Source organism: Neomonachus schauinslandi, chromosome 7, assembly GCF_002201575.2.
Source record: "Neomonachus schauinslandi chromosome 7, ASM220157v2, whole genome shotgun sequence".
NCBI lineage: Eukaryota > Metazoa > Chordata > Mammalia > Carnivora > Phocidae > Neomonachus > Neomonachus schauinslandi.
Genome location: NC_058409.1, coordinates 20,745,381 through 20,754,979, shown reverse-complemented (window position 1 = coordinate 20,754,979; position 9,599 = coordinate 20,745,381).

Here is a 9,599-nt window from a genome sequence, read left to right as displayed (position 1 = left end):
ACCAGGTTGTCCCCAATATTAGTAATTCTAAAGGTACCTAGGCTGAAAAGGTGTTTAACATTGCCAGAAAAAGCATACATCCATACATATTTCACAAACAAGATAGGATAATTGAGATATAAGTTTATCAAATGACCTGAGTCATCCTCTTATCCTTCAGTCATCAAAGATACTGTTCTTGGCATATAATATTTTTTTCTAGATTTTAAAATGTATTACAAGGCTACCAGGGTAATCCTGATTGCAAAGGCAGTTAGTTTTGGCTCATCTTAACATACTTGGCCTCTTACACTAGTGCTCTCCCAAAAAGCCCCTAAGTCTGAAGCACAGACTCACTAAAGAGGGCGAGGCTTTAATTTGAATTTCCTTGTCTCTTCTCTGATTTCAACCAAGGAACAGTATCCTAAGGCTGTGTGCTGACCTCGGAACATAAGTCTAGACAGAACACTAAAAATTGCCTTTAAAAGGTGCCATGAACAGTATCCAAAATATCATCCCTTGAATAGGTTAGACAATTTACTGTGCCAAAATCCTTCTATGTGTGGTTGCACCCAAAGCAGGTGCTTCTATGGAAAATATATCCAAGACCATTCTGTCTCAGTTTACTTTGAGCAAAGCCAGTTTTTTAATTTAAAAAGTACTTGCTTAGATGTCTCTGAGATGTTTTACTGGCTTAGTAATCCAAGTAACTTCTGACTGAGGCTAAGGGAAGGTATATTTCTCTGAGGATCCTTATCATAGAGCAAGAGCTTTTAAATGTTTTGGGAAAGCTCTGACCTTCTGAAGTTGAGTTTTGTTCAGGACGTGAAGATTTTAAGGACATCTGCCTCCTTGCCAATTTTATTATTCCACAATTTTTTATTTAAATTACAGATTCTTTTTTGTCTCTTTTCTCCATGAGAGGCTGGCATCAAATCATCCCCTGAGTAGAGCAGACATTCCAAAGGATGTCCTGCCAACAATAATGGAAAGCTGGATACAACTGAATGGTATAAAAAGGTACCTGAGATGTTTAGAAAACTGTAAAGTTTAATGCTGCACACCCAGAGCCCATGCCAACTACCATAGCTGCTGGGTATACATGAAAAATGTGTATGTGTATGTGTATGTGTGCACATATGCTTTTAAATTCATGGCCTCTTTTTAATGTGTTGCTTATGAATTTCTACACATCTGTCTTTTAAAATGTCTTGTTTATAGGGTCAACAATTTCTGTCTAATGAGATGGGCCAAAAGACCTTTAATCACTCACAGACTCACAAGGAAAATGACAATGTGTCCCAAATAAAAGACTGAGCAGGAATTATTGCTAAAATATCTTAAATGTTCTCCAATAACATTTGCCAAACATAATTTATAATACTGACTGAACCATTCTTCCCTTTAAGAGGTACATACTCATTTGAAGTAAATAGTGTATCAATACCTTTTGAAGTCTCAAAATGTTAAGTGGCCTTTTTTAAATTCTAAGAAAATTATGTAGAAAGGACTAAGGAACTATCTCCTTAATTTAAACAAATGGCACAATGCATTCACTGAACATCCAACCACCATAAATACCATTGAAAATACTGAAAGACACATGACTGAGGAGATGAAGCAAAGCCCTACTTTCCCAGAAAATTTGTATTTTATAAGGAAAGACACAACCTTTCTGGAAGCCTTGTCTTTGCATCTTCAGATTTGATTATTCATTAAGCAACTGTGCCCTAAATCACAGAACTATAGTAAAGAATAACTTTAAAACGTTTTGAAAATGTAAATTACTAAAGCCTTGAAGACAAACTATATTTCATGTAATTTCATAAGAAAAGAAGGGTACAAATGGACATACCATGCAAAAAACTTGTGTAAAGAAACAATGACATAAATTGCTACTACACTTAAGTAAGCTATCCTTCTTAAATGAAACTTTAAAATAGGAACAAAGACCCTGATACTGGAGGACCCACTATAGTGTAGCTGATTTAAAGCACCAGGGGTTTAAATGCTCACAATATATTATTTTCGGTAAGTACACTTCTGGAATGTTTCAGTTTGGATTAAGCATCCTGAAACATGGATTTAATTAAAGGAGCCCTTCAGATAATTGTGGGACTGATTTTCAAAGGCATGCTAGATGATTCAGATTCCTGGTAACATTCTAAGCTGCATCATTTAAAGCCTGGTCTGGAAGGACTATCCTCTGAGAATTTACCATTTTCCAAAAACTAAAGAAATTTCCTGGCTGAATATTTAGAAGTCAAAAATTGGTATTTAGAGCATCTTTATGTTAAATAGTATCAGTTTTGAATGACTTTTAGGAGTCTCTAAGGAAGGCCTCAAAAGATATGGCTGGCATTTGATAAGACAAGACAACATATGATTGTCTAGAAGCCAGCTAAGACTTCTGGGACCGCTCCCAAAATTCTGATCAGTGAAGATACTTTATGGATACTCAAAACACTAAAATGTCTCAGCTCAAGGACAGGTAAAACAGTGACCTCCAAAAGGGAAGTTTATGGTCTTTCCAGGAATGGAGAAAACAAGCCACTGGGGTCTAGAAAGAAAATACAACTTCTATCTATATCTACTTTTTAACTCATAAAGAAAACTTGTATGTATACATTTAAAATGCACCTCATAGGTTAGAACAGTAGCATATGGATATAATGTATAAGTAAATAGCTATACATATGTTTGGACACATGATCAACAGTGTCTTTCTAAATGGATATCCCAAATTCTGAGGCACTTCCCCATTCTGGACCTCTCAGCATCTCAGAATGTGGGGAACAAGGCCAGTGGTCCTGCTGCCTGGTACTGCCTGCTAGCAAGCTGGGGCATTCGGCTATTCTATACTGTTAGAGACAAATATGGTGGGCTATGGACTCATTTACTCACTCAATAAATATTTACCAAGCACCTATGAGACAAAAGGATAAAAAGAGAACAAAGGAGACACAGTTCTAGCTTTCATAGACTTTCTATTCTAATGAGGAGAAAGAAGATAAACAAGCCCAAAAAATGAGGAAAACCTAGAACCAGAGTTACATTCTCCTGATGTGAGATGGAAGCATTACCTGTGTGATATTCCTGCCAAAAGACGTTGAACCAGACTCAAACCTGAGAACATTATTAAACACACTGGAATTAAAAGGCATTCTTCAAAATTTGTAATAACATGAAAGACAAAAAGAAGCTGGGCAACTGTTCTAGATTGAAGATGACTAAAGAAATTAAAATTCATGATTCTTCTAGGATCCTGGACTGAAGAAACAACAGCTATAAACGACATTACTGGAACGAGTGAATAACTGAAATAGGGACTGAAAATCAGATAATAGCTTTAGATTAATATAATTGTTCTTGACTGCAATGATTTTGTTGTCATTATTTAAAAGAATGACCTTGTTCTTGGGAAATGTACACTGATGTAGGCAAAACTAGGAGAACAGTATAAGGTATTCGTTGACCATTCTTCCAACTTTTCTATAAACGTGAAAATTTTCAAAATGAAATGTTATGAATAATAAACAGAAAGTGTGTGTGTGTGTGTGCACGCACACGCGCACACACAGCAATATAAAGGAATAAAGGGCAATGAGGGTGGATGGAGCTGGGAATATCATTTTATACTGGTGATGAGAGAGGCCCTCTCTAATATGTTGACATTTGAGCAAAGATACAGCAGCAGAAAGAAGTGAAGAAGCAAACCATGTAGCTATCTGAGAAGCAAGAGTTCCAAGCAGCATACTGAAGAAAGATAGAAGATTCCAATGGGACTGAAGCAGAGTGAATGAGAGGGATGATGGAAAGAGATGAGGTCAGAGAAGTAACAGGGAGTAAGATCATTGCTGAGCCTTATAAGACATGATGAACACATTGGAATTGTACTCTAAGTATGAACGGGAGCCAGTGGAGGTTTCTGAACTGAAATAGAATGTGGTCGATTTTGAGTCTACTGTAAATAGAACTGTTTTCTTAATTTTAGGATTGTTAATTGTCAGTATTTAGAAATATGATTGATTTTTTGCATATTTTTCTTGTACCCTGCAAAGGTACTGAATCCATTTACTGCTTATAGCAGTTTTTTGTGGATTCCTTAGGATTTCGTAGGTAAAAGATCATGTCATTTGTGAATAAAGAGAGTTTTATTTCTTCCTTTTCAATCTGAATGACTTTTAGTTTTTTTTCTTGCCTAATTTTAGCACTACCTCCAATATGATGTTGAAAGAAGTGGTGAGATTGGATATCCTTGTATTGTTCCTAATCTTAGAGGGAAAGCATTCCATATTTTGCCATTAATTATGATGTTGTCTGTAGATTTTTAGTAAATTCCTTTTTTTCAGGTTAAGGAAGTTCTCTTCTATTCCTTGTTTGTTGAGTCTTTATCATGCATAGTGGTTGGCTTTTGTCAAATGATTTCTCTACATTTATTGAATTCTTTCTCCACTGTAATCTATTTTGAAAGGAACATTTTGATGGCTTTTGAGAAGAGTGGGTCAAAGGTAGAACAGAAAGACCTTTTAGAGAGCAATTTTAATAGTCCATACAAGAGACTGTGTTGAGTTGGACTATGGTGATAGCAGTGGAGATCATGAGAAGTAGGTGGATTTTGAGTAAATTTCAAATAGAACTAATAGAATTTGCTGATAGAATATAGTACATGAACAGAGTAGACTTCAAGGACTACTCTGGAGTTGGTTTTTGTTGTTTTCTTGTATTTTTGAGCAAGAATGAGGATGGAATTCCCATTTACTAAAATGGAGAAGTTTTCTTTTTAATATACTTTATATTTTAGAGCAGTTTTAGATTCACAGCAAAGTTGAGAGGAAAGAACAGAGAATTCTCGTATGTGCCCTCCCCCCCATACATGCACAGCCTCCCTCATTATCAAGATCTCCTCACCAGAGTGGGGATATCTATTATAATCGATGAACCAACACTGGTACACATATCAGCCAAAGTCCATGGTTTAAGTTAGGATTGACTCTTAGTATTGTAGTTCTATGGGTTTTGCCAAATGTAGAGCGACATTTATTCACTGCTGCAGAATCATACAGAATAGTTTTACTGCCCCAAAATCTTCTGCGTTCTACCTAGTCATCCATCCTCCCTCCCTAACACCTGGCAACCACTAATCTTTTTGTTGTCTCCATAATTTTGCCTTTTCCATAATGTCATATGTTTGGAATCATACAGTATGTTGACTTTCAGATTGGCTTTCTTTACTTAGTAATATGTATTTAAGATTCCTCCATGTCTTTGTATCTTGATAACTCATTCTTTTTAGCACTATTATTTCATTGCATGTATATACTACAGTTTAATCAAATCACCTACTGAAGGATATCTTGGTTACTTCTCATTTTGGACAATTATAAATAAAGCTACTATAATTATCCCCATGCAAGTATTTGTGTAGATATGAGTTTCCAACTCATTTGGGTCAATACCAAAGAGCATGATTAAAGGATGCTATGGTAAGAGTATATTTAGTTTTATAAGAAACTGTCAAACTATCTTCCAAAGTGGTTGTACCATTTTGCATTCCCACCAGCAATGAATGAGAGTTCCTGTTGCTCCACATTCTTGCTAGCATTTAGTGTCCTCAGTGTTTTTTAGTTTAATCATTCTGAATGTCTAGTGGAGGCCTTGAATGGCAAAGCTGGAGTCCTAGTCATGATCCCTGTGTGTATTTATAATGCTCAATCAGGATGTCACAGGTAGCACTGAAAATCTTGGGGTGCAGTGTGGCTGTGTGCTGGGCCAGTGTAGTCATAGTCCAAGCCATAATATACAACATCAAGCAGGCTGATCTCACTGTTGGCATGATGACCACTGGATTTGGGAAATAGCCGACCTCAGGGGGCAGGAGGTCATGCACCAGTCTCCACATGTCCTGGTAGTAAGCCAGGTGGAGCATGGGGTCTCTGGGCAGTAGGTGCCAGGACCTGGGCTGCAGCCAGGGCAGGAGGACGAGGATGAGGCAGCTCGCCACCGGCAGTGGCCCTTGCATCACAACCAGCGCCCAGTGGCCTCCCGCAGCTCCACACCCATGCACACCACCCACTGCCGCTCAGCCCTCGGCCCCACCGCCAGTCCACCTCTCTCCCAACAGTACTATCTTATATAAGCACTAAGGCACAAGCGATTTACATGGTCTGGATAAATTTACATTACAGTGCCACTGAGCATAAGTTATTTAAATGAGTTCCTTATAATTTTAGGGTTCTAACAGAACACCTTGTAAATGGATGGCATCATCTCATAAAGATCTGCAACCTTTTCTTAAAAGAAAAAAGAAAAGAATTTTTCTTGAATTGTAAATGCAAAAAAGGACTTTAAAGTTTTTTTAGACCAAATCTCTCTTTTTCCACCAGAGGCAGCTGAGGCCCGGCAAGTTCAATTTATCCAACTGTGTTTGGGATCATCTGCAGTAGGACAGCTAAAGAACTACTTCACACCCTTTCCATTATACCATTGTGTCCCTTGAAATTAACTGTCAGTAGTATCCTTGCCAATTCTACTTGCCTCTCTTGCCTGAGCAATCACAACTCACCAAGTCTCCTATTCTGTTCCACAAAAGCTCTATTTCCTTTTGAAATGATCAGTCTACTTACAACAACTAAAACTGAGGAGAGTGAAGATGATCTAAAATCATGACTATTCAAGGAAAACTTCCACAAATTTTAGATTAGTTTTCCTTAAATAAATTTCAAAACCTGTAATGTGGATATCTGAATTGTTCAAGATTTCCTCATCCCTCTCTTCCTGTCATCCTTCCTCTTAAAAGCTGTAAACCTTCCCTTCCCCCTTGAGTGAGCCTTGGTTGCCTTTCTATGCTTTCCCTGTGCTTTTGGGTTATTTCTTCCCTAGTGGACTCTCCTTTAGGTTAATGAAGACTAACACTCTGATGGCCACTTTTATGTTACCATTCCTTTCTAGGCTTATATACCTCACTTTGTGCAAATCCTGAGATTCTAATTTATATGGAGATAACTGCACATTATGTTCTTCCCTAGCAATTAAAAAGAAAATGTTACTTTCAAGACAGTTATAAAATAATAGCAAACTATATCAACAAAAAGAGCAGGAAGAATTTATTTCCTGACTTCCTGAATTAAGGAAAATATCATTTGAACAAACATCAGAAACATACTGTGATACGAAATCTATTTGAGCAAGTAGATTGGGATTTATCACTAGGAAAATATAGGAGCCACTGCCGCAGTTATCCTCTGGGAAATTAAAAAATAATAAATAAATAAGGGGCAAGCAAGTAACTGTGAATGAGAAGGTACAGATGTTTCACAGAAATAAAACAGTCTTAATGTTGCCCTGACTGTACTTAAATATAATAATTCTATGCAATGACAGATTATCCCAAGACACTAATGGAAAAGAGGTTATCATTATGAGATATTTATAATAGCTAGGTTCTGCCTCAATGTCAAACTGAAATATCAGACATGATATATGCTCAGCAGATATAATCATACTATAATCACACTAAAAATGAGACTCAAACATAAGAAAAAGTATGATGCTACTAGAAGTGAGGAAGGAGGATTTCATGAAGATATAAAAGAAAGTTGGATTAGAAATGAAAAAAAAAGTTATCTTAGATATTAGTGGTTGTCAGATTTAATTTATTTATCAATTTAGTCTATTTCAACTACTCATTTAGACTATTCACTTCTTTTTCTTTAAAGATTTATTTATTTTAGAGAGAGAGAAAGAGAGAGAGCGCGCACCAGGGGGAGGGGCGGAGATAGAGAATCTCAAGCAGACTCCCCACTGAGTGCGGAGCCTGACGCAGGGCTCGATTTCACAACCCTGAGATCATGAGCTGAGCTGAAATCAACAGACGGATGCTTAACAAACTGAGCCACCCAGGCGCCCCTGTTCTTTTCTTATATAACACTTAAGGAGTTCAATATTTGAGCTCTTGAGAAAGTACCATGATGATTAAATTTTGAAAATACAAGTAGTATAAATTTGTTCCTGTGATGGACTTCAAAGTATGTATCATTCTTCTCAACAATTTCATATATGTGATCATTGAAAACCATCATTTACTGCTACATTACATAGAGTTGTAGTGGACAAACACAACTATTTCTTAAAATGTAATATTAAAATATTATTTCGTCTCCCATTTTCTTTTATTTTATTCTTTGGATTTTTCTGTCCTCGGAGAGTAACAGTTTCAATACAGACATTAAAATGTCCAGAACCATGTAATAGCTAAAACTCTGAATTTATTTCAAAATTAAGGCATCTTCTACACCTCCTGTCATCCTTCCTGAGCTCAGAGCAATAGGACAATATCTTCTGCTCCTCAGCACAAAGATCTGTTATCCCTCAGTCCAGGCAGCCCCCATAGATCAGACTTTCCTTGTGTTGACTTTCATCATCACACTGATTCATGGGTAACATGTATACATTCCCTAACCCCAATAAAATCGGAATATGCAGACTCCAAAGGAGGCCACTCATCCCTTGCTAATTGCCAGCATGTCCCCTCTTCCTAGAGATTTCAGGGGACAGTAAGATCTCACACTTAGAGTGGTCTTATAAAAACCTCCTCTCTACACGTAAGACTAAGGGGTAATGCAACTATTATATGTATCAGTGTTTCAAGCCCAGTACATCTATGGTGCAAGCCATCATTACACCCATGTTGGTTCATGGGTCTGGTCCAGCCAGTGTAAACAACTTGGACAGTGTGCCAAAAGTAGTATGTGTCAGACCATCAGTCTCCCTGGAATGGTCATTGTTGAAGAGCTGGTACAGATATTGGTCATATATTTATCTTTCCTATGTCTTTTTATAGACCTGAAAGAAGCTGTATCTTCTAGCTATGAATGCCTGAAGACAGCTGTGGCTGAGTGGGAGGAGTAGAATGGGGCTTTCACTGGCTCTTACCAAGATTTCGGTCTCTGCGGCCTCCTGTCCTGGCCCTTGAGCCCCTTAAAAGGCTTGACTCCAGCCCCAACAGAAAGACACCCCATCACCCACTACCCTCTATCCCCACTCTATTCACTCTAGGCTCTACCATGCACCCTCCCCAAGTAAGACACTCCAGAGGTGGGGCAAAGGACCAACCATAGGCAATACCTGCTATCACTCTCTGTGTGACCTTGGGCAATTCACTTTATCCACTCTAAAATTAGAACAATAATAATACTTATAGGGTTCTTCTGAGGATTAAGTGAGCCTCACTCATGTAGGAGCACTAAGTTAAGTACAGTCAATATATTCAATTGATACTAGAGATTTTATTGACTAAAGGGATCACATGAAGATTTCTTGCAACCAAACACCATACCTAAGATATGTATCATATATGCACATAATACTATATATATATATATACATATATATATATACGTATATATACATATAGGTGAATGTAAATTTTATACACTGACAAGTATTTAATTTACTTCACTGTGAGCTTTGAAATATGTTGCTGCAAAGTCCAGCTACATACTGCAGAGAACAAACAGGCCCTGAGACCACATGCAGATGAATAGAACAGGTGAGAGTAGCATTCCAGATATCCTTGCTAAGGCCCAAGGCAAATGAGTGAAGACAATCTGGATCCTCCA